At 44.1% G+C, this 27073-nt stretch overlaps 1 pseudogene across 1 annotated transcript in view; it reads left to right on the forward strand.

The window, feature by feature from the left end:
• Window positions 1-742: 742 nt before the first annotated feature.
• Window positions 743-27073, forward strand: part of LOC311137008 — a 41796-nt pseudogene continuing 15465 nt past the window's right edge. The window contains exons 1-3 of the transcript in view: window positions 743-766; window positions 1846-2167; window positions 2770-2858. The product of the transcript in view is annotated as an uncharacterized misc_RNA (transcript). The remainder of the gene's footprint in view (window positions 767-1845; window positions 2168-2769; window positions 2859-27073) is intronic.

Here is a 27073-nt window from a genome sequence, read left to right on the forward strand (position 1 = left end):
TAAATCGAAAATTACGTGATGTCAGGGGAAGTTGTATGCGCTAGCTAACGTTTCCAAAAGCTAACCAAACAAAAACATCTTTACTTTTACGAGACGTGTTTGTGCCGTCATGTGCATTAGTAGCACAATTTCTAACTTATTTACATTCATTTTTACTTACACTTGTATGTTGACTTCTCCATATTGATGTTGGTTTTACATTTTGGCAGACTTTTCTTAGCGGATGTACAATCATCGCAAATTGAATCATGAGGCGTTTCAGGCCCCAGAGTGAACAGAGTTGTACACGCGCACACTCGATCACAAACGCGGGCTGAGGGACTTATGTCGCCAACTTCCCTTGCTTGGCTAATTGTTTGGACCGACGGCAAAGATGGTTGCGTGGATTCCCCCAAGGGCATAAGGCGAGGGTAAGTGGAGGAGGGAGTGTCTTTTACGTGTTTGGAATGCAGCCCATGTGTCTTAAGCTTGCTGTGGAAAAAAGTTGGCTCTTGGCATTTCATGCTTTCTAGAGTTTTATTTCGGTTCAATCGCTGCCTTCAGGCACTATCTCCCTCGTTCCTATCATATCACGGACCAGCAAGCTACCTGCCTTCCCAACCTTTTCTTGAGGAAAAGAAGGAAACAGCATGTCCGCGGCCCATTTTCAAGAGTGCACCACTCTCCCGAGTGCATTTCCCGACTATCCACCGGCCCTGCTTCCCCGAACGCAACAGAGCATCTCCCGGCCTCATACAAGCGCATGCCTCGCTCCTCAGTGGACCCCGTAAAACCGCGTGAGTCCCGGCCATTCATCCATAATCGGTACAGTAATCCATCTTGAAGCAGTTCCTTTTCCACAATCTCTGTGCGCCAACTCCATTTTAGATGGGCTGGCATCAATCACCATACAGCTGCTAGGCTACATCGGGCCATTAGGGCAAGAAATAATCTGTTCTAAGCATTCCCCTAGAATTCTGTTTTCCCTTCATTCATGTTAAGAGTAATTTTGGATAAAAACTCTGCTTTTGGCACATTCCATTATGCAATTAATTTAATTTAAAAGTATTGTCCAGGGTCACATTTCAATAGCCCACGTGAGGGCAGGCCACACTTAGTATCAGATCACATCAGATTGTTGCATCATGCTAATTTCAACCTTTTATTGGCCACAATACTACTTTGACTCAGACTGGCTATCACACACTAGAAATGCCATCATTATCCTGCCATGATTCATTTCTCTCTTGTTACTTGCGCTCTCCCTCGTGCCACTTATCTTCCACTGAACTACTTCTGCCTCTCTCCGGTTGGTTGACTACGGCTGTCACTCCTCCCTGGGGCTACAACCACATCCACCTCCCCAATGTTGCCCACCACCTGACGACGCCACGCTCCCGAGGTCAACCATGATGACATCCCCTGCCGCCTCCGTATATTCCACCACCACCAACTAGACCCAAACCAGCCCCAGACCTGGATTCTCACCCAGTCTCCACAGATTACGACCTGGCATCCGACAGCCTCCACGGCTCCCCCTGTTGGCCCGGCCGTGCCTGCTCCTGCTGATGCCAAGCACACAGCTCCCTCTGCTGGCCCAGCAATGCCCGTTCTTGTTCCATCCCCCGCCTAATCCCAGCTCTGGCTTGGGGATGGATGCGCTCTCTGCCCCTAACCTCCCTATTTCCCATCCCCCTCCCTCCTTCCTTCACAGGCACAATCCAAGTCGGTTGGCCCCGGAGACCTGAACCATACCGCCGCCGCAACTCCATCTACAGCCTACTCCCTTGCCACTGCCAGGCCTCATCCAACACAACAACCGCTTCACCATCCTGACAATCTCCAAGCTCACCTGCATTCCACCAGCAGACCATCCAGGAACCAGACTCCACAGCCTTTGACCCAGCCTCATCAGTTTCCATCCCAGCCTTCAACCCGGCCTCATCAGCCTTCGACCCAGCCTTTGACACAGCCTCGTTGGCGTTCGACACCAGCCTCCTCAGCCTGCCACCCGGCCCCCAGCATCATCAGCCTTCGACCGAGCCCCCACCAGTCTTCGACCTAGCCTTCGACCCAGCCCCTCACGACCCCCTCTTCATCACAGATCATCACAATCTCCATCTCCTCCACATCCTCTCCAAATCCGGCTTTTCTGACGATCCCTTCTCCGGACACTCCTTCCGGATCGGTGCCACCTCCTCTGCTTCTCACCAAGGGCTGCCTGACCACACAGTTTAAATCGTAGGCCGCTGGTCCTCCCAGGCTTACCACTGCTACATCCGATCCAACCCACAAGATCTCCTCCAAGCCCACATTACCCTCTGTTCCTGAATTATCATCCGAGAGTCCTGACTTTTTGGGGTCTGCACTGCACAAGCCAGCTACCTCGAACAGGACTCCCGATCCCCAACTGATCCCGTCACTCCTCCACAACCACTCCTCTACGACCTGAATCACTATGCCACTCCAACATCAAGAGCAGCCTGCTCTTCCAGCACTTCAGACAACCACACCCCTCCACCAAGAGCACCCACTCTTCAACATCCTACGGACAACCACGCTCCTCTTTTAAAACAGTTTGCATTTATGTGTGCGTGCCTGTGTGATAAATCCAGAGTCTGAGCCTCATGAGGTCGTCACTGTAGCATTTCTCTTTCTTGGTAGATGTTGTCTGTGGGGGGACAGCATCAGGGGTGTATGCCTGTGTGTGTGTGCATATTGTGTATGTGTGTGCGCATTTGTTTGTGCAATCTGTGCATGTGTGTGTGTGTGGGTGTGCCCTCTCTGCAGTGGCCCTGTGCTCTGGTCTACAGTTGAGGGGGGCTCAGTCCTCAGTCTCGCCCCCTCTCGCCCCCCACCCTGACCACATGCAGCCCAAGGTCTAACTGCCTGCTGCCTGCCTCCTCTCACTTCCCTGACCTCAGAGAACGGACACTGGCCAGCTGGACACAGCCTGAAGCCACACACAGTCACCACACTGCCACCACCAATGGCTGCCCTGGCCCGCCACCCGCCACCCCACTGCACCCGACCGACCTATCACCCAAAACATTACCATAAACTTCAGCCACGCTGCCAACCAACACACAGCACAGCTCCGAGTCAGACACAGTTAGACCCTCTCTCCATCCCCGTGCCCAAGTATAGATAGCTGTGCAGTAAAGTCTGAGGAACAAGGGTGGGGGGGGGGGGGGGGGGGGGGGTTGAGGAGGTGGTTGTGGGTGTGTGTGTTTTATGTTCTGTGGCTTGTGGTGTTGCCATGGCGTTGGTTGCCTTTGGAACCACCCACTGCCACCACTGCTACTGCTGTACATTTACAGTATATTATTAAACCACTAGTACTGTTACACATATGGCTAACAAATATGTTATGCCCTCGGATATAGATGTTTCTGATAGATCAAGTAGTGACTTCTGAGTCACTCTTGACCCTTACAAAAAAATATTGTAGTTTTGAAACTGCAGTAAAAGTGTAGTAACTGCAGTCGACTGTGGTATTTTGGACACAGTAATTGCAGAATAACTGCAGCGTACTGCAGTTGAACTGCAGTTATACTGCACTCTAACTGCAGTTAGGCTGCAACATTACTGCAGTATTATTTTGGACACAGTATTTGAAGCATACTGCAGTTATACTGCACTACAATTTGTTTTTGGAAGGGGAGACCCTTTGTTAACGAAAGAAAAAGAGGCTCAAGTAAATTCACAGGTCCTTCCTGATGTTTTACTGAGGATTTAAAACTCAAAGGTCATTCTGATAGAGAGGTTTACCCCAATGACCACACACACACACACATGTCTAGCTTGACACATTAATGACGGATTGAGCCTGTTTGTTTTCTTATGTGAAGAGCAGATTCAATACGGTAATGACTGCTTTGCGTACAGCATGTAACCACACGCTAAGCCAGTTGGTCAACAAGGTCGGCACTCGGCAGGCCTAACCACAGTGTTTGACTGTGTGTTTGTGTGTGTGTGTGGTCGTCAGGGTAAACCGCTCTATCAAAGACCTTTGAGTCTTTGAGCAAGCATATCCACAATCATCTAAGCTGATACTTTCGGTTGATTTCTTCACTGTATTTCAGATGAGGATAATATGTCTTCTGTTGTTAGGCTTCTTGTTTGTTCACTACTTCAACAGTTTAAAGTCCTAGTGCAGTCAAAAACGTGATTTTCCTGTGTTTTATATATATTTCCACACTATTAGGTTGGAATAATACTGTGAAATTGTGAAAATTATGATAATGCCCTTTTAGTGTAAGAGCTGTTTGAAAAGGCCAACTGAAATTTCAGCCTGTTTTGGTGGGCTGGAGTTTTGGCCTGCCTGGTGACATCACAATGTGGTAAGTTAGTTAATAGACCAATAAGAATGAGCGTTTCAAACCTCTCTTCCAATAACAGCTAGTTTTCAGTTTTCCCCTCCACGCTCAGACCACTCCCAGACAGTCCTAGCAAAATTCTTGCTTGAGAAATTGCTATTTTTGTTTATTTTTTACCCTTTTATTTTAAAACAATTACAGTAAGGTATTAATTGTTACCTAGAAAAGCTCAATTTCAAACCTGACCTCACTGCCCACTAAAACTAACATAATAGAACTGATCATATGATCAAAAATTACATAATTCTTACCACTTTCTGTAATATTTTTATTTGTGAAACACTATATTTGACTAAACCTGTACTCACACACTCAAACAGTGTTGACTTTTTACAAACAAAAAAGTAAACAGTGTCTGCGAGACATCGCAATATTAAAAAACCTCCAGGACTTCACTTGAAATGTCCAATCGTTATAATGCGCGTATGGAGCCAAGTGCACTTCAGCAGCTCCACGCTGATCCATTTACTGTAAATGAGCTTTGCCTCCAATGGGCTTCCTGACCAATTACTGTACAGTGAACTTAGAGCTCTGTATTTATTTATCCATAGGTTATTTTAAATGGACGACTTTCAATGCACATACAGGCTCTGTTGAGCTGAGTGGCCTTGTCCTTCCAGCCTCCCAGGTTGCATCCCAAATGGCACTGTATTCCCTATATAGTGCACTACTTTTGAATAAAGCCCTATGGGCCCTGGTCAAAGGTAGTGCACGATATAGGGAATAGGGTGCCATTTGGGATGCAGCCGCCAGCCTGCCCTGGGACATGTGAGGCAGGCAGCATTTGGCCGACAGAGAGATATGCTGAAGGCTGAAGGGAAGGCAGGGAGAGGGAGACTCTGGACAGTTTTAACATGCAGGCCCGGGGGGGAAGGGAAAGGCCACCCGCTCTGAGCCTCACAGACCGGGCCACCAGGGTTCTGTCTGGCAGAGCTCTCTCCCAAACGCATTAGTTTTCACCTCTCACTTGACTTCTTCTTCAAGAAAATGTATTGTATTCTAGTTAAAAAGCACTTCACCAAGGAGTTAATAACCCACTGCTTGATTCAGGAACTCTACTGGACTAGTGACTTGTATGATTGATAACTTAGGTCTACATTTTCCATGTACTAAAGTGTAGCTCACTGTTAATAACAATGCTCATTAGGACTGACATGATAATAACATGAGTGAAGGGGCCAATAAGCTTGTGCTCATTTTAGAAATCAAACAGTACAAAAAAAAAGATATTTTGTACACTAGTTTATGGAGATCTTGGCCATATTAAAGGCAGCATAAATATGATACCTATTGCTGTTACTCATTTGAGGTTGCTATGGCAACATTTTGTTTTTATTTACTGTTGACACATTTTGTGTTAACTACAGGGCAGGTCCCAATACTTGGGGGTGGTTATTATGAAAGAGAAGTTGAAGACTTGATGAGCACAACGCTTGAGAGCAGTTCACGACAGAATCTTCCCCATAACAAACCAAAGGTTCTCATTCTCAAGACAACAAGCCCTCCAGGCTTTTAAAGATAATTTCCTCATTAGGATCATAAAATAATAATTAACAAATTATGGATAGTGTAAAAGTGTACTTATCCTCAGGTACCGTATAACTTATCCATCTTGAGCAATAGATTGTGACTGTAAGATTCTATTTGACATTTAGGTAAAAAATTAGTTATTCACATAGTTGCTCTTTAGGTGGTCCTTTACATGTGAGATACAGTGAGCTCCAAAAGTATTGGGACAGTGACACATTTTCTGTTTTGGCTATGTATTCCAGCACTTTGGCTTTGAAATGATACAATACTATGAGGTTAAAGTGCAGACAGTATTTTCATCAATATCAGGTGAACCGTTTAGAAATTACATCACTTTTTGTACCCATACTGTCAAATATTTTACATAAACTACCACTCTATTTACAGTGTTGGCAGAATATTTCATATTTTCCACTAATTTAAACTGTATCTGGACTGTGTTAGTTTCTGAAAGAGAAAAGAATGGCAGATTTTTGTGGACCTGTCAGCAAAACGTTTCAATTCAACAATGTTTTGCATCAACTTTTCACCCAACCTAAATATAATGGACTGCCCGCGAATTCTGAAACATTGTCTAGGTCAGGCTACAAAACAAAAAGCATTTACAGTACTTATAGTAGCGTACAGTGCCTTCAGAAAGTATTCAGACCCCTTGACTTTTTCCACATTTTGTTACGTTACAGCCTTATTCTAAAATTGATTAAATAAAAATAAAAACTATGTAATCTACACACTATACCCCATAATGACAAAGCGAAAACTGTTTTTCAGAGATATTAGCAAATGTATTAAATATTTTAAACAGAAATACCTTATTTACATATGGATTCAGACACTTTGCTATGAGACTCAAAATTGAGCTCAGGTGCATCCTGTTTCCATTGATCTTCCTTGAGATGTTTCTACAACTTGATTAGAGGCCACCTGTGGTAAATTCAATTGATTGGACATGATTTGGAAAGGTACACACCTGTCTATATAAGGTCCTACAGTTGACAGTGCATGTCAGAGTAAAAACCAAGCCATGGGGTCGAAGGAATTGTCCGTAGAGCTCTGAGACAGGATTGTGTCGAGGCACAGATCTGGGGAAGGACACCAAAAAATGTCTGCAGCCTTGAAGGTCCCCAAGAACACAGTGGCCTCCATCATTCTTAAATGGAAGAAGTTTGGAACCACCAAGGCTCTTCCTAGAGCTGGCCGCCCGGCCAAACTGAGCAATCAGGGTGAGAAGGGCCTTGGTCAGGGAGGTGACCAAGAACCTGATGGTCACTCTGACAGAGCTCTGGAGTTCCTCTGTGGAGATGGGAGAAACTTCCAGAAGGACAACCATCTCTGCAGCACTCCACCAATCACACCTTTATGGTAGAGTGACCAGATGGAAGCTTCTCCTCAGTAAAAGGCACATGACAGCCCTCTTGGAGTTTGCCAAAAGGCACCTAAAGTCGAGAGGCAACCTGGCACCATCCCTATGTTTTCAGCGGCAGGGACTGGGAGACTAGTCAGGATCGAGGCAAAGATGAATGGAGCAAAGTACAGAAAGATCCTTGATGAAAACCTGCTCCAGAGCGCTCAGGACCTCAGACTGGGGCGAAGGTTCACCTTCCAACAGAACAACGACCCTAAGCACACAGCCAAGACAATACAGGAGTGGCTTCGGGACAAGTCTCTGAATGTCCTTGAGTGGCCCAGCCAGAGCCCGGACTTGAACCCGATCGAACATCTCTGGAGAGACCTGAAAATAGTTGTGCAGCAACGCTCCCCATCCAACCTGACAGAGCTTGAGAGGATCTGCAGAGAAGAATGGGAGAAACTCCCCAAATACAGGTGTGCCAAGCTTGTAGTGTCATACCCAAGAAGACTCGATGCTGTAATCACTGCGAAAGGTGCTTCAACAAAGTACTGAGTAAAGGGTCTGAATACTTATGTAAATGTGATATTTCCATTTTTTATTTGTTATATATTAGCAAAAATTTATAAAAACCTGTTTTTGCTTCATCATTATGCGGTATTGTGTGTAGATTGATGAGAAAAAACAAACAATTTAACCAATTTTAGAATAAGGCTGTAACGTAACAGAATGTGGAAAAAGTCAAGGGGTCTGAATACTTTCAATGTAAAAGATCAACGTTAAATTCAACTGTTTATTGTAAACCACGCTGCCTAATGGATTGTAAAACTTCAAATACATATAGCCTATCTATTTACAAGGCTACTAGATCCAATTAAATTAGTGTTGTGCATATTAATTTGTTGTATGGGTACTTCGGGAAAATGAACCTATCACGGCCAGAAAAGGTGAAGAATTTATTCTGCAATGTTTGTAAAAAAAAAAAAAAAATACATTGATTTTCGCTCTTCTCACTAACGTCAAATGGCTGCATTCTTGTTAATATGTTTTCTTGTTTTTTGTTTTTTATGAATAAGCTTTTCATCATATCCCCCATTTGCACAAAATACTCACTTGCCAGCTTGCAATACAATATTTCAACCACTAGCAGATGTGTTTACGCATGGTTTAAAGTTTGCGGGGAGTTGAGCACATTCTCACGTTAAGTAAAAATGTATAAATGCAAACTTTTGGACACACATTTTAGGATATATTTTGTACGTACACACAGTTTATAAATGATTTTTCAAATTCAATCCAATAAGACTTGATTAATTCCGGGGGGGACATCTGTGTACTCGACCAATAAACTTTGATTTGATTTGATTAGAAAGGAATTTTCAGTACCTGACTAAAAATTAGACTTGAAAATTGTCCAGAGATGTCCCTCACCTGGTTACTCATGCACGCTATAATTCAGTCTCTGATCAAAAGGCAAAGTGCTCGAAGAGTGGAGTGGTGCATGGAACACCCCTTGAGCATACGGTAACTATTTTAGTCAGATTATTAAAACTAAGAAAAAAGCCCCATTGTGGTTAACAATGACTTCATCTCTTTTTACCCCAGGCCATGAGGTCATATATCCTTTTGTTACTGTAGACTTCATTCAACTTTAATAAAGACAGACAGACAAAATGGATGTCTCCTTTTCAGTTCTTCATAAATTATGTGCCATGTTTAATCAAGTCAACAGTTTTAAACAGACAGGGTTGGTAAATGGCAGTTAAAGAAAGGGAAGTGGCGACATGTTCAACAAAATGGATAAAAATATTGATATCAGTCCAATGGTTAAAGATTGTGTAGTGGTGCTAGAATTTGCTTTAGGTGCTTAAAGTTTATCTCTTGTCGCTTCTTCTTAAACATTCTGTAAGATCGTGAGTCAAACTTTGGTCTGTTATCTGACTGTATGCTTTTATAGAGCGCATGAGATGATTCAAACAGTGAAATCATCCAGATGATTTCAGTTTGTATATGAATCTTCTTCCTAGATTAGAATCTCCCATATTTGTTAAAAAGTACATTCCATTTGATCCTCTTGTGCTATTTACCTCAAGCTCCACTGAATCCAGATGACGCAGATGCTAAGCTACAGGACTGTTTTGCTAGCACAGACTGGAACATGTTCCGGGATTCTTCAGACAGCATTGAGGAGTACACCACATCAGTCACTGGCTTCATCAATAAGTGCATCGATGATGTCGTCCCCACAGTGACCGTACGTACATACCCCAACCAGAAGCCATGGATTACAGGAAACATCCGCACTAAGCTAAAGGGTAGAGCTGCCGCTTTCAAGGAACGGGACTCTAACCCGGACGCTTATAAGAAATCCCGCTATGACCTCCGACGAACCATCAAACAGGCAAAGAGTCAATACAGGTCTAAGATTGAATCATACTACACTGGCTCTGACGCTCGTCGGATGTGGCAGGGCTTGAAAACTATTACAGACTACAAAGGGAAGCACAGCCGCGAGCTGCCCAGTGACACAAGCCTACCAGACGAGCTAAACCACTTCTATGCTCGCTTCGAGGCAAGCAACACTGAAGCATGCATGAGAGCACCAGCTGTTCCGGACGACTATGTGATCACGCTCTCCGTAGCCGATGTGAGTAAGACTTTTAAGCAGGTCAACATTCACAAGGCCGCAGGGCCAGACGGATTACCAGGACGTGTACTCCGAGCATGTGCTGACCAACTGGCAAGTGTCTTCACTGACATTTTCAACATGTCCCTGACTGAGTCTGTAATACCAACATGTTTCAAGCAGACCACCATAGTCCCCGTGCCCAAGAACTCTAAGATAACCTGCCTAAATGACTACCGACCCGTAGCACTGACGTCTGTAGCCATGAAGTGCTTTGAAAGACTGGTCATGGCTCACATCAACAGCATAATCCCAGAAACCCTAGACCCACTCCAATTTGCATACCGCCCCAACAGATCCACAGATGATGCAATCTCTATCGCACTCCACACTGCCCTTTCCCACCTGGACAAGAGGAACACCTACGTGAGAATGCTATTCATTGACTACAGCTCAGCATTCAACACTATAGTGCCCTCTAAGCTCATCACTAAGCTAAGGATCCTGGGACTAAACACCTCCCTCTGCAACTGGATCCTGGACTTCCTGACGGGCCGCCCCCAGGTGGTAAGGGTAGGTAACAACACATCTGCCACACTGATCCTCAACACGGGGGCCCCTCAGGGGTGCGTGCTCAGTCCCCTCCTGTACTCTCTGTTCACCCATGACTGCATGGCCAGGCACGACTCCAACACCATCATTAAGTTTGCCGACGACACAACAGTGGTAGGCCTGATCACCGACAACAATGAGACAGCCTATAGGGAGGAGGTCAGAGATCTGGCCGTGTGGTGCCAGGACAACAACCTCTCCCTCAACGTGACCAAGACAAAGGAGATGATTGTGGACTACAGGAAAAAAAAGAGGACTGAGCACGCCCCCATTCTCATCGACGGGGCTGTAGTGGAACAGGTTGAGAGCTTCAAGTTCCTTGGTGTCCACATCACCAACGAACTATCATGGTCCAAACACACCAAGACAGTCGTGAAGAGGGCACGACAAAGCCTATTCCCCCTCAGGAGACTAAAAAGATTTGGCATGGGTCCTCAGATCCTCAAAAAATTCTACAGCTGCACCATCGAGAGCATCCTGACTGGTTGCATCACCGCCTGGTATGGCAACTGCTTGGCCTCTGACCGCAAGGCACTACAGAGGGTAGTGCGTACGGCCCAGTACATCACTGGGGCAAAGCTCCCTGCCATCCAGGACCTCTATACCAGGCGGTGTCAGAGGAAGGCCCTCAAAATTGTCAAAGACTCCAGTCACCCTAGTCATAGACTGTTCTCTCTGCTACCGCACGGCAAGCGGTACCGGAGTGCCAAGTCTAGGTCCAAAAGACTTCTCAACAGCTTCTACCCCCAAGCCATAAGACTCCTGAACAGCTAATCATGGCTACCCGGACTATTTGCACTGCCCCCCCACCCCATCCTTTTTACGCTGCTGCTACTCTGTTAAGTATTTATGCATAGTCACTTTAACTCTACCCACATGTACATATTACCTCAACTACCTCAACTAGCCGGTGGCCCCGCACATTGACTATGCAACGGTACCCCCCTGTATATATAGCCTCCCTACTGTCACTTTATTTTATTGTATATATAGCCTCCCTACTGTCACTTTATTTTACTTCTGCTCTTTTTTTCTCAACACTTTTTTGTTGTTGTTTTATTCTTACTTTTTTGTTTAAAATAAATGCACTGTTGGTTAAGGGCTGTAAGTAAGCATTTCACTGTAATGTCTGCACCTGTTGTATTCGGCGCATGTGACCAATAAAATTTGATTTGATTTGAATCCAGTAACATTAATGTGAAGGATAACTTTCCCTCGTACTTTGCACCGCCCTGTAATACCTTCTCTTGTGCAATTGCTTCCCTTCTGTTTCAGGTAGTTTTATAGGTCTTGTCGTTTTGCCATTAAGCTAATTGGGTCTTTCAGCATGTTTCAAATACAGGTATATTGCAAGACTGGTAATACTGTTTTTAAAAGGTAGATAGATTTCTCATACCCTGTCAACATACCCTAACAGAGGGCCAAGGGTTGGAGTTAAGTCGCTTTGCGTTGCCTTTGGTGGAGTGGATACTGGATATAGAATATAATCCTTGTCAAGATGGCAAAAAAACTAAAATAATATATTCGTACTAGCTAAAATTGAAAGCATATGTCCAGCATCAATGATGTAAATGTAAGAATGTGTTAATTCACAAATGAACAGTGAGTCCATTAGACATTCGATTACACATTCTAGGAAGCAGATAAATCAACACGCAGTGTTGTCCAAACACATGCCCTCGCCAGACAAACTTGTTTTCTGTCCGACTATGGTTTTCCAACAGTCTAAATCCATAGGGCCGAATTTTGCTCACAACAAACCATCATATTTCTCCAATCTGCGTCCCCTCGTAAAGCCTGGCCGGGGGAAGGCTAGAGCAGCTAGAGGTAACTGTTTGTTTTGTACCGCCCACACGCTCAGGCCTCTGTCTCATCCATTCAAGCCTCTGCATAAGGCCAGGCTTTCATTACCTCTACAGTAATGCATGAGCAAAAGGGAATTAGGTTTTGAAAGTTTGTTTTTAAAGGGTTGTAAATAAAGCTGTACTGATTCAGAGCTCCTAGCTCCCTTTCCCTAGCTGGGGTACACTAACGCTACACAAGGCTTGTGTGGGTGGCTTTGGAAATATTGAGCCATGTTGAGTAAGTTTATACTACATTATCCCAAGGGGGAGTTGAGCTCGTGGCACAGATGTATTACAGCGGGAAAAATAAGTGTTGCTGGCCTTTAAAGTGCAGCGTTAATGGGAGGAACCTCCTTCAGTGGCTGAGTGGGTGTGATCTGTCATTCCAGTTGCTGCTGTCAAAGATGCCTTACTATCCTAACACAGTTTTTATAAAATCTAATCAAATCTAAGTTTATTGGCCGCGTACACAGATTTGCAGATGTTATCACAGGTGCAGTGAAATGCGTGTTTCTAGTTTTGCGACATTTGTGATTTCTTTGTTCACATAAAGTGTGGAGATATCCAACCCTTGTCATATGATGAAGCTGTAAATTCTCAAAGCAACATTTCACTTGTTTGCAATTTAGGCTGTTTAAACGCAGTACAAAACATTGGGCTGCTGGACACGAGCATATTGTAAACCTTTCTAATAGCAGTTGTAAATTCCCCAATGATTTCAAAACAGCCAGGGTGGTTCCGCTCCACAAGAAGAGCAGTAAAACAAATGTAGGAAACTACAGGCCTATGTCGATCCTCAGCACCTTATCCAAAGTTGTTGAGAGATTCGTTTTAAATCAACTTGAAGGATACCTTCTCGAGCACAAACTTTTTTATGAACTCCAATCTGGCTTTAGAACAGCTCATCCCACTGATACTTGCCTTATCCACCTTTTTGACCACATCAAGCAGGAAACTGGGAAGGGGAACTATACAAGTATGGTGAGGAAAGCCTCTCCTGATGAAACTGAAATGCATGGGTCTTAATGATGTAGCAGTGAATTGGTTTAGGTTTTATTTGACCAACAGAACAGTATGTAAGTATGTAATGTTGGTGATGTTCTGTCTGAGGCCAAAGAAATATCCCGTGGAGTACCGCAGGGATCAATTTTAGGGCCTCTCTTATTTCTTATATACGTCAATGATATGCCAGATACAGTAAATTGCAAACTCCTGCTTTATGCTGATGACTCAGCCTTACTGGTATCAGGGAAGAATACGGCTTAGATAGAGGAGACCCTGAGTAAGGAATTGCATTCTGTTAGAGATTGGTCGACTGACAACAAATTGTTGCTATATTTGGGAAAAAGGAGATTGAATCCAAGACAAGTGTAACTTATCTTGGTGTGTCCCAAGATCAATCCCTTTCTGGAGACCTGATTGCTGCAACAACAAAAAAAATCTAAAATGGCGAACAAATTGAAAATCTTATATCGTAACACTAGATATTTTAACATCAAAGTTAAGAAACTGCTTGTCTCAACCTTGATTCAGTGTCATTTTGATTATGCCTGCTCTGCTTGGTATAGTGGACTATCAAAAAAGCTGAAAAAGAGAATGCAGGTCATGCAAAATAATGTTATCAGGTATATGCTGAATGTCCCCCCTAGGACCCACATAGGGGTACAGGAGTTCTGGGAGGTGGGCTTGTTGCCTTTAGAGTCCACAGTGGACCAACTTAAACTCAATCATATGTTTGACATCTTAAATGATCGTGCCTCAGGTTATATGAAAAACCACATTGATATGGTCTATAACCAGCACAGTTACAATACCAGAGCTAGTGTTATGTCTTGTAAAATCGCAAAAGTAAACAGTACTGCGTGGAGCACGTTTTCCTATACAGGCATTTGTCTATGGAATAGCCTCCCCTTGGAGATCAAGCAAAGAAAAAGTAGAAATAGCTTTAAAAAGCAGGCAAAGGCTTTCATTTGGAAAAGGTTGTCTAAGTAAGAGAAACCACTCCACTGCCCCTTGTGCCCCCTACTGCAGGTCATGTGTAATGAATTGATTGTTTTTTAAGGTCGAAATGTGGAATGAATATGGTTAATTGGTAAGGTTAGGGAAAAGTTCAGTGAATAGTGTCACTTTCTAGGATGTCAATATAAATGAATGTTTGTAATTTTGTCTTGCCTTTTAATCATTATATATATATTATTATATATTATATGTGTTATTGTTTTTACCATCGAGGACCACTTCGGAAACAAGCGTTTTAATTAATACTTTTAAGTGATATCCTCTGGGTCCACATTGTACATTTTGTTGTATATGTCTGTTACCCAAATAAATGTAATTCAATTCAATAATACCTAGCAATGCAAAACAATTCACAAATAACCAAAAAAATTAAAAGAAAGAAATTAAGAAATATATATGTAGATATATACGTACACTACCATTCAAAAGTTTGGGGTCACTTAGAAATGTCCTTGTTTTTGAAAGAAAAGCATTTTTTTGTCCATTAAAATAACATCAACTTGATCAGAAATACAGTGTGGACATTGTTAATGTTGTAAATGGCTATTGTAGCTGGAAAAAGCTGATTTTTAATGGAATATCTACATAGGCGTACAGAGGCCCATTATCAGCAACCATCAGTCCTGTGTTCCAATAGCACGTTGTGTTTGCTGATCCAAGTTTATCATTTGAAAAGGCTGATTAAAGAAGCAATAAAACTGGCCTTCTTGAGACTAGTTGAGTATCTGGAGCATCAGCAATTGTGGGTTCGATTACAGGCTCAAAATGGCCAGAAACAAATAACTTTCTTCTGAAACTCGTCAGTCTATTCTTGTTCGGAGAAATTAAGGCTATTCCATGCGAGAAATTGCCAAGAAACTGAAGATCTCGTACAACGCTGTGTACTACTCCCTTCACACAACAGCGCAAACTGGCTCTAACCAGAATAGAAAGAGGAGTGGGAGGCCCCGGTGCACAACTGAGCAAGAGGACAAATACATTAGAGTATATAGTTTGAGAAACAGACGCCTCACAGGTCCTCAACTGGCAGCTTCATTAAATAGTACCTGCAAAACACCAGTCTCAACGTCAACAGTGAAGAGGCAACTCCGGGATGCTGACCTTCTAGGCAGAGTTGCAAAGAAAAAGCCATATCTCAGACTGCCCATCGTAATCTTTTCTTTTTATTGGCCAGTCTGAGATATGTCTTTTTCTTTACAACTCTGCCTAGAAACTTGGATTAACAAACACAACGTGCCATTGGAACACAGGACTGATGGTTGCTGATAATGGGCCTCTGTATGCCAATGTAGATATTCCATTAAAAATCAGCCGTTTCCAGCTACAATAGCCATTTACAACATTAACAATGTCTACACCGTATTTCTGATCAATTTTATGTTCTTTTAATGGACAAAAAAATAGCTTTCCAACTCATCCCAAACCATCTCAATTGGGTTGAGTTCGGGTGATTTTGGAGGCCAGGTCATCTGATGCAGCACTCCATCACTATCCTTCTTGGTCAAATAGCCCTTACACAACCGGGAGGTGTGTTGGGTCATTGTCCTATTGAAAAACAAATGATAGTCCTGCTAAGCACAAACCAGATGGGATGGCGTATCGCTGCAGAATGCTGTGATGTGCCTTGAATTCTAAAGCCACACCACTTGAATTCTAAATAGATCACAGACAGTGTTACCAGCAAAGCACCCCCACACCATCACACCTCCTCCTCCATGCTTCACGATGGGACCACACATGCAGAGATCATCCGTTCACCTACTCTGCGTCTCACAATGACACGGCGGTTGGAAACAAAAATCTCAAACATGGACTCATCAGACCAAAGGACAGATTTCCACAGGTCTAATGTCCATTGCTTGTGTTTCTTGACCCAAGCAAGTCTCCTCTTCTTATTGGTGTCCTTTAGTAGTGGTTTCTTTGCAGCAATTCGACCATTAAGGCCTGTTTCACACAGTCTCCTCTGAACAGTTGATGTTGAGACGTGTCCGTTACTTGAACTCTGCGCAGCATTTATTTGAGCTGCAATTTCTGAGGCTGGTAACTCTAATGAACTTATCCTCTGCAGCAGAGGTAACTCTGGGTCTTCCTTTCCTGTGGCGGTCCTCATGAGAGCCAGTTTCATCATAGCGCTTGATGGTTTTTGCGACTGCACTTGAAGAAACTTTCAAAGTTGTTGAAATGTTCCGTATTGACTGACCTTCATGTCTTAAAGTAATGATGGACTGTCGTTTCTCTTTGCTTATTTGAGCTGTTCTTGACATAATATTGACTTGGTCTTTTACCAAATAGGGCTATCTTCTGTATACCACCCCTACCTTGTCACAACACAACTGATTGGCTCAAACGCATTAAGAAGGAAAGAAATTCCACAAGTTAACTTTTAAGAAGGCACACCTGTTAATTGAATGCATTCCAGGTGACTACCTCAGGAAGCTGGTTGAGAGAATGCCAAGAGTGTGTAAAGCTGCCATCAAGGCAAAGGGTGGCTACTTTGAAGAATCTCAAATATGAAATATATTTTGAATTTTTTAACAGTTTTTTGGTTATTACGTGATTCCATATATGTTATTTCATAGCTTTGATGTCTTCACTATTAATAGAAAATAGTAAAAATAAACAAAAACCCTGGAATGAGTAGGTGTGTCCAAACTTTTGACTGATGCTGTACATAAAGGGTGTGTACAGCAGTTGTTATATAGGATGAGCCATGACTAGATGACAGTATATACATATAAAGTGGGTAAAACAGTATGTAAATATTATTAAGGTGACCAGTGTTCAATGACTATGTACAGTGAGGGAAAAAAGTATTTGATCCCCTGCTGATTTTGTATGTTTGCCCACTGACAAAGACATGATCAGTCTATAATTTTAATGGTAGGTTTATTTGAAGAGTGAGAGACAGAATAACAACAACAAAAATCCAGAAAAACGTATGTCAAAAATGTTATAAATTGATTTGCATTTTAATGAAGGAAATAAGTATTTGACCCCTCTGCAAAACATGACTTAGTACTTGGTGGCAAAACCCTTGTTGGCAATCACAGAGGTCAGATGTTTCTTGTAGTTGGCCATCAGGTTTGCACACATCTCAGGAGGGATTTTGTCTCACTCCTCTTTGCAGATCTTCTCCAAGTCATTAAGGTTTCGAGGCTGACGTTTGGCAACTCGAACCTTCAGCTCCCTCCACAGATTTTCTATGGGATTAAGGTCTGGAGACTGGCTAGGCCACTACAGGACCTTAATGTGCTTCTTCTTGAGCCACTCCTTTGTTGCCTTGGCCGTGTGTTTTGGGTCATTGTCATCCTGGAATACCCATCCACGACCCATTTTCAATGCCCTGGCTGAGGGAAGGAGGTTATCACCCAAGATTTGACGGTACATGGCCCCGTCCATCGTCCCTTTGATGCGGTGAAGTTGTCCTGTCCCCTTAGCAGAAAAACACCCCCAAAGCATTATGTTTCCACCTCCATGTTTGACGGTGGGGATGGTGTTCTTGGGGTCATAGGCAGCATTCCTCCTCCTACAAACACGACGAGTTGAGTTGATGCCAAAGAGCTCGATTTTGGTCTCATCTGACCACAACACTTTCACCCAGTTCTCCTCTGAATCATTCAGATGTTCATTGGCAGACTTCAGACGGGCCTGTATATGTGCTTTCTTGAGCAGGGGGACCTTGCGGGCGCTGCAGGATTTCAGTCCTTCACGGCGTAGTGTGTTACCAATTGTTTTCTTGTTGACTATGGTCCCGGCTGCCTTGAGATCATTGACAAGATCCTCCCGTGTAGTTCTGGGCTGATTCCTCATTGCAACTCATTGTAACTCCACGAGGTGAGATCTTGCATGGAGCCCCAGGCCGAGGGAGATTGACAGTTCTTTTGTGTTTCTTCCATTTGCGAGTAATCGCACCAACTGTTGTCACCTTCTCTTACTTTTTTCCCGCACTGTAAATACGGCAAAACAACAGTCTCTAAGGTGCTGGGTAGAGTACTGGGTGGTAGCCGGCTAGTAACAGTGACTAAGATTCAGGGCAGGTACTGGGCGGAGCCGGCTAGTGGTGCCTGTTTAACAGCTGTTCATCAGTCGCTCGGTCCCAGCTTTGTCTCCTCCTTCTTGAGGTAGTGGGGTGAACAGTCCGTGGCTCAGGTGGCTGAGGTCCTTGATGATCTCTTTGGCCTTTTTTTGACACCGGGTGCTGTAGATGTCCCAGAGGGCAGGCAGTGTGCCCCTGATGAAGCATTGGGCTGACCGCACCACCCTCTGGAGAGCCCTGCATTTGTGGATGGTGCATTTGCCGTACCAGGCGGTGATACAGGCCAACAGGATGCTCTCAATGGTGCATCTGTAGAAGTTTGTGAGGTTCTTAAGGGGCCAATCAGAATTTCTTCAGCCTTTTGAGGTTGAAGAGGCGCTGTTGCGCCTTCTTCACCACACTGTCTGTGTGAAGGTACCATTTCAGGTCGTCTGTAATGTGCACGCAGAGGAATTTGAAGCTTTTGACTCTCACCACTGCAGCCCAGTCGATGTGGATGGGGGCGTGCTGTCTCTGCTTTCTCCTGTAGTCCACGTCAACTCCTTTGTTTTGTTGATATTGAGGGAGAGGTTATTTTCCTGGCACCACTCTGCTGGGGCTCTCACCTCCTCCCTGTAGGCTGTCTTGTCATTGTTGGTAATCAGGCTTTCTACTTCTGTGTCGTCAGCATACTTGATGATTGACTTGGAGACATGGGTGGCCATGCAGTCATGGGTGAACAGGGAGTACAGGAGGGGGCTGAGCACGCACCCCTGCGGGGCCCCCGTGTTGAGAATCAGCGTGGCAGAGGTGTTGCTGCCTACCTTCACCACTTGGGGTCGGCCTGTCAGGAAGTCCAGGACTCAGTTGCACAGGGAGGGGTTCAGACCCGGGGTCCTGAGCTTAGTGATGACCTTGGAGGGCACTATGGTGTTGAAGGCTGAGCTGTAGTCGATGAACAGCATTCTTACATAGATATTTATCTTGTCCAGGTGGGATAGGGCAGTGTGCAGTGTAATGTCGATTGCATCATCCTTGGATCTGTTGGGTTGGTATGTGAATTGTAGTGGGTCTAGGTTGTTGGGTAAGGTGGAGGTGATATGGTCCTTAACTAGCCCCTCAAAGCACTTTATGCTACGGGGCGATATTAATTTAGTTCAGTTACCTTCACTTTCTTGGGTACAGGAACAATGGTGGGCATCTTGAAGCAAGTGGGGACAACAGACTGGAATATGGATCGATTTAATATGTCCGTAAACACTCCAGTCAGCTGGTCTGCACATACTCTGAGGACACGTCTTGGGATGCCATCTGGGCAAGCAGCCTTGCGAGGGTGAACACGCTTAAATTACTTACTCACGTTGGCCACATGGGATGAGAGCACACTGTCCTTGTTAGCGGAGGAGGCCAGCGTTGTGGCTCAATGTTGTTTTCCTCTAAGCGGGCAACGGTGGGATCAATCCGTGATTGTCTGGAGTCCCTGCCACATACTACTTGTCTCTGAGCCGTTGAATTTCGACTTCACTTTGTCCCTGTACTGTCGTTTTGCCTCTGATTGCCTTACGAAGGTTGTAGCTGGTCTGTTTGTACACGTCCATGTTTCTAATCAACTTGCCATGGTTAAATGCAGTGGTTTGCGCTTTCAGTTTTGCACGAATGCGGCCATCTATCCACGGTTTTGGTTTGGATAAGTTGGGAACAACATCCTCTATGCACTTCCTGATGAACACAGTCATCGAGTCAGTGTATACGTCAATATTATTTTCAGAGGCGATCCGGAACATTTCCTAGTCAGTGTTGTCAAAACAATCTTGAAGCATAGATTACGATTGGTCAGACCAACGTTGAACAGTCCTTACCATGGGTGCTTCCTGTTTAAGTTTCTGTCTATAGGTGGGGAGGAGCAGAATGGAGGCATGATCTGATTTGCTGAAGGGAGGGCTGGGGAGGGCCTTGTTGCCGTCCCATAAGGGAGAGTAGCAATGATCAAGAGTTTGTGATGCACATGTCGCATAGGACATGTGTTGATATAATTTCGGTAGCGTTTTCTTCAGATGTCCTTTATTAAAGTCCCCAGCTACAATACCTGTAAATGTGGCTTCAGGATATGAGGTTTCCAGTTTGCACATAGTCTCAATCCTTGAGAGCTGTCGCGGTGTTGGCTTGGGGAGGAATATACACCGCAGTGATGATGACCGAATAAAATTATCTTGGGAGGTAATGTGGTCAGTATTTGATGGTGAGGTATTCCAGATCAGAAGAACAAATGGACTTGAGTACCTGTACGTTACCACAATCACACTATGAGTTGTTAATCATGAAACATACCCCTCCGCCTTTCTTTTTCCTGGAGAGTTCTTTCTTCCTGTCCGCGTGATGGGCGGAGAACCCCGCTTGCTGAATGGATAGGGAGAATACATTTGGAGAGAGACATTATTCCGTAAAACAGAGTATGTTACAGTCCCTGATGTCTCTCTGGAAGGAGATTCTCGCCCTGAGCTCGTCTACTTTCTTGTCCAGAGACTGAGTGTTAGGGAGCAATATACTCGGAAGCGATAGAGGGTATGCACGCTGCCTGAGTCTGACTAGGGCCCCACTTCTTCTTCCTCTTCTCCGGCGTCAGCATTTTGGTACAGCACCCGGGATGAATAGAGCTGCCTCGGAAAGTTCAGACCAAAGGACCCAGGTCAGGGAAGTCACATTTTTGCTCTAATTTCTGGTGAGTGACCGCCGATCTAATGTCCAAAGTTGGCTAGGAGCTAGAAACAGGGTGACCATGTTTGTCGGTGCCATCTTGTATTCAACATTATCTGACTTCTGTCTGTGTAAGCGTTATTTGTGTTTAGGCAGGCCTATTCACTGATTTGGTTTTTTACAAACATAAAAAAAATCAGGTACATTTATAGTAAGTTTTTGTAAATAGCCAATAAATAGCTAGTCTGCTTGTGAAGAGAGTAGGGGTTTCCCAAGACAGCACAGAGCGAGCTAGTGTTTCATTCAAACTGAGCTCAGAGATGTAGAGATACAGTACACTGACGCAGCTGCTTTGAATGCAGGAAGGTAGAGATGGGGGAGAAGAGGTGGGAGGGAGAGAGGGTGGGAGGAAAGGAGGATGGCGAAGGAAAGCCAGAGGAACATACTGTAAGGAGAAAGGGTGGGTGTTCAGTCCTAACATTTATTTTCAGACACCTTCACAGCTTTAAATACTGTATCTGTTCCCAATCACCCCCTTTCCTGTAACAGCACACCTTGGATTACACCCTCTTACAGTAATGAACCACAGTGAGCGCCTGCCTGCTGCTGTTTGGATCTGAATTTGTGTGTGTGTGGTTTGTGTGTGTGTGAGAGAGAGGGTGTGTGTGCGTGAGCGATTGTGAGTGTGTTTGTGTGTGCGTTAATGCAAGTGTGTGTCAGTGTGTGTGTGTGTGTGTGTGTGTGTGTGCATGTGTGAGTATGTGTGTGTGTGTGTGAGAGAGAGAGAGAGAGAGAGAGAGAGAGAGAGAGAGAGAGAGAGAGAGAGAGAGAGGGAGAGAGAGAGAGAGAGAAAGAGAGAGAGAGAGAGAGAGAGAGAGAGAGAGAGAGAGAGAGAGAGAGAGAGAGAGAGAGAGAGAGAGAGAGAGAGAGAGTGGGCAGGCATGCCTGAGGTTGCTGAGACTCTGCCTTCTCTCTCAGCATTAATAAGAACTTCCTTCCTACCAGACAGAGTCAAACACCTGATCACTTACTGGACTGAGGTGGACATGCCAAAGCATCCCTCACAGTGGAGCTCAGACCTGGCAGGCTCACACAGTGTCTAATAAGGACATTGTGACCTCTAACAGTGACCAGTGTTAAGGCTCCTAAGGCAGCACCCAGGCAGTAAGCCAAGGAGTTTATCCTTAGATCGCTGGTTCAAATGCGTCTCGAAATGACAATGATAAATAGCACTTTTTCACATAGAAGGTAATTCAATCCACAGTGGCTCCAGTATGGCTTTACAGACCAGCTGAAAATTGCTGTAGATACAGTATCATCAGCTCAAATCAAGATCAGTGGACAAAGTTGTTTCATTAATAGTGACTGACTGTTCTAATGTAATAAGATTTTGTCATTCTATCAGTGCTACACAAAAGAGCATTACAAATTAAATACACATAATGTGACATCACATGGGAAATGCTATAGCCTACTCCAAGGGGTTTACATTTACAGGAAAGGCAGGAATTCAGTCAAATCCACAGTGTGGGTAACCTTCACTGCGCCACATAAAGTCAATTTTCAATAATACTCAAACAATGTTTACTGGATGAGACAAAACAAGCTTTGATTTGAATGAAAGGGTGTTTGTTTTGCAGTGCAGGAGCTAGTATAGGGTTGGGCAGTATCCTATTTCCATACCTTCATACCCTGCCTGTGCCATATACAGTGAGGGGATTTTTTTTTTTGATCCTGTGCTGATTTTGTACGTTAGCCCACTGACAAAGAAATGATCAGTCTATAATTTTAATGGTAGGTTTATTTGAACAGTGAGAGACAGAATAACAACCAAAAAATCCAGAAAAACGCATGTCAAAAATATTATAAATTGATTTGCATTTTAATGAGGGAAATAAATATTTGACCCCCTCTCAATCAGAAAGATTTCTGGCTCCCAGGTGTCTTTTATACAGGTAACGAGCTGAGATTAGGAGCACACTCTAAAAGGGAGTGCTCCTAATCTCAGTTTGTTACCTGTATAAAAGACACCTGTCCACAGAAGCAATTAATCAATCAGATTCCAAACTCTCCACCATGGCCAAGACCAAAGAGCTCTCCAAGGATGTCAGGGACAAGATTGTAGACCTACACAAGGCTGGAATGGGCTACAAGACCATCGCCAAGCAGCTTGGTGAGAAGGTGACAACAGTTGGTGTGATTATTCGCAAATGGAAGAAACACAAAATAACTGTCAATCTAACTCGGCCTGGGGCTCCATGCAAGATCTCACCTCGTGGAGTTGCAATGATCATGAGAACGGTGAGGAATCAGCCCAGAACTACACAGGAGGATCTTGTCAATGATCTCAAGGCAGCTGGGACCATAGTCACCAAGAAAACAATTGGTAACACACTACGCCGTGAAGGACTGAAATCCTGCAGCGCCCGCAAGGTCCCCCTGCTCAAGAAAGCACATATACATGCCCGTCTGAAGTTTGCCAATGAACATCTGAATGATTCAGAGGAGAACTGGGTGAAAGTGTTGTGGTCAGATGAGACCAAAATGGAGCTCTTTGGCATCAACTCAACTCGCCGTGTTTGGAGGAGGAGGAATGCTGCCTATGACCCCAAGAACACCATCCCCACCGTCAAACATGGAGGTGGAAACATTATGCTTTGGGGGTGTTTTTCTTCTAAGGGGATAGGACAACTTCACCGCATCAAAGGGACGATGGACGGGGCCATGTACCGTCAAATCTTGGGTGAGAACCTCCTTCCCTCAGCCAGGGCATTGAAAATGGGTCGTGGATGGGTATTCCAGCATGACAATGACCCAAAACACACGGCCAAGGCAACAAAGGAGTGGCTCAAGAAGAAGCACATTAAGGTCCTGGAGTGGCCTAGCCAGTCTCCAGACCTTAATCCCATAGAAAATCTGTGGAGGGAGCTGAAGGTTCGAGTTGCCAAACGTCAGCCTCGAAACCTTAATGACTTGGAGAAGATCTGCAAAGAGGAGTGGGACAAAATCCCTCCTGAGATGTGTGCAAACCTGGTGGCCAACTACAAGAAACGTCTGACCTCTGTGATTGCCAACAAGGGTTTTGCCACCAAGTACTAAGTCATGTTTTGCAGAGGGGTCAAATACTTATTCCCCTTATTAAAATGCAAATCAATTTATAACATTTTTGACATGCGTTTTTCTGGATTTTGTTGTTGTTATTCTGTCTCTCACTGTTCAAATAAACCTACCATTAAAATTATAGACTGATCATGTCTTTGTCAGTGGGCAAACGTACAATATCAGCAGGGGATCAAATACTTTTTTCCCTCACTGTACGTTATTACCGGCAGTGCACACAAGGGGCGATAATTTTTTCAAATGTAAAGAAAGCCAAAAAACATCAGTTACCAGAATGCTAACAAAATGCTAACAAGTAATAAGGAATTCCCATAGCGGATTCTAGATAAATGCTAATGAGCTCACTAAGTCAGACAACCCAGCTCAAATTATGCAAGTATCTCAAAACACAGTTTGCAGCATGCACAAAACAAATGTTAGACAGCAAGGATCTTAATCTAGAAGGGGATTGTCTCTGCTACTGTAAGCAAGAAGATCTTGCCCGCTAACGTTAGCCACTTAGATAGTTAACTTAATAGTCATAAGATATATATAGCTGGCAAACATTAGTAGTGAATTTCATACAAGTGTAACTTGATCACCTCACTTAAGTTGCGCTGCAGGAGTGACTCACCTCACGAATCTCCCGTTTTGCTCAGTGTTCTTCTTTATAAACAAACACCTGTGACTGGCTCAAACAGCTGTTTTGGGAAACTAGTACCGGTAAACTTCATAATGAAAAATAATCTAACAGGCGAAATGATGATTGTGATCTGCTTTATCTATTACCTAGTGCACAAGTTGACTGCAGGTATTTATTTAACAAGTACAAATATTAAAATGTATTATTTTTTTCCGGTATTGACGGTAATGGAAAATCATACAGAGGGTATTTCAAAGAGTGGAGGCTGCTGAGGGGAGGACGGCTCATAATAATGGCTGGAATGGAGCAAATGGAATGGCGTCAAACACCTGGAAACCACGTGTTTGATGTATTTCATATAATTCCACCAATTCCACTCCAGCCATTACCACAAGCCCATCCTCCCCAATTAAGGTGCCACCAACCTCCTGTGATTTCAAAATACCCAGGGATACGGTATGTACGGTATACCGCCCAACCCTAGTGAATAACATTTTCTGAATTTGTGAATTGCAGGTTTGCTTGACTCTGGCCCTAAAGTTTCAAACAGCTATTCTATCAGGTTCTCCCACCCTGTTTGATTAGGGCTTAACACACAGGAGGTCCTACCACCACACTGTTTTCTTTCCCTGGGCCCATAACTCTTACAAACACACAAACACTTGGGTTGTAAATGACCTGTTCATCAGGCAGTGACAGGGAAGGTGATTCTGGACTCTAGGTGGGCCAGGTGTGCAGATCAGGACGGGCCAGTGGCTTGCCAAAGCCCTGTTGGCATGGCGACGCAGTACCATGGAAAGTTCTGGAATCTGTCACTGCTGGCAGGGCGCTCTCAGAGTGGGACTGGTGTTGGCTTTGCCTCCAGCTGTTTCTTTACAGACAAGCTGAATGCCAAGCAACAGCCAGGGGCCAAGATCAGCCTAGAGAGGGCTGCTGAGTCCAGCCGACCGGCCACACACAGGCCACTTATACACACATATACGCCAACTCTGTCTCTCACACAACACGCACTCTCTGACTCTAAATCTCACAGACACACATACAATTTGCTGTATAAAATGGTAGGTCATAATCAATTGGTCACAAAAGGTCACAATCGTCGTCATCTCTCTGTGTGAAACACATTTCACCAGCTACACATCACCGCCTGGTGCTGTTGATTGCTTTGACCTTTACATTTTGCAGATTGGTAAAAAGGAAATCAAAACATTATTCTGCAAACTGCAAATTTCTTAAGAATATAATCTTATTATTTATTTTCTGTAATCAATGGTGCTTGAAAACCGTTGATTGAAGCATCCTTGAAGGTGGTGTCAGTGAATTACCCCAATTAAAGGCCCAATGCAGCCTTTTTTATATCAATATCAAATCATTTCTGGGTAAAAATTAGGTACCTTATTGTAAAGGCGCTGACAGACAGTGCGTGGCGGACGGGGTTGCCCATTCATCTTCAATTAAATTCTATCCAATCGGCACGGTCAGCAAAGCCGCTCAGCCGAGGCGGAGAAAATAGGATTCTGCTCTATTTTTCAAGCGGTGCTGTCGTTGTTGACCAATCACAGTAGAAAACGTAGCCTGCGTGGTGATACGTCAGCACGTACGTCCAACAGCAGGACCAGATAACTTGGCTAACACTATCAATTTACAGAGTCATGTTTAACAATGAAAATGATTGTTTTCTAATCCATTTTGGATTAATCATTCTGTTGCATGTAAATACGTTTTTATGCATGCTTATGGTGTTATAGCGATAATCGTTTGTTTATTTCGTTGCTATTATCACCACCGGCTGTCGCATAGACTGTGGGCTGTCACACTTGTGTGTGAAGGCACTAGCCGCTTTGACTAGAGGGACAAGTCATGGACTTGGCGGGGTACTCTGCAATATTCCGCGGGCTTTCTGAAAAGCGCTTAATAGATTTCCGATCAAATGGGCAAAAATAGCTTTTTATCAAAATACTATTTCTCTAGCAAAAAATGTGCTAGGACTGTCTAGGAGTGGTCTGAGTGGGGAGGTGACAATGAAAACTAGCTGTTATTGGCAGAGAGGTTTGGAACGCTCTTTGTTATTGGTCTATTAACCACCGCATGGTGATGTCACCATGGAAAGACGAAACTCCCGCCCATGCAAACGTGCTGATTAGAAGGTCCTGTGTAGATTGTATTTTTAACCAGCAACTATCAGGAAATAACACTGATCAAATTGTTTCACACTTTTACAGTGTTAGTTTCATCAGCTGTTGTACAATATGATTCAAAACACAGGAAACACAGAATTAAATAAA

The sequence above is a fragment of the Coregonus lavaretus genome, assembly GCF_964263955.1.
Source record: "Coregonus lavaretus genome assembly, chromosome: 11".
NCBI lineage: Eukaryota > Metazoa > Chordata > Actinopteri > Salmoniformes > Salmonidae > Coregonus > Coregonus lavaretus.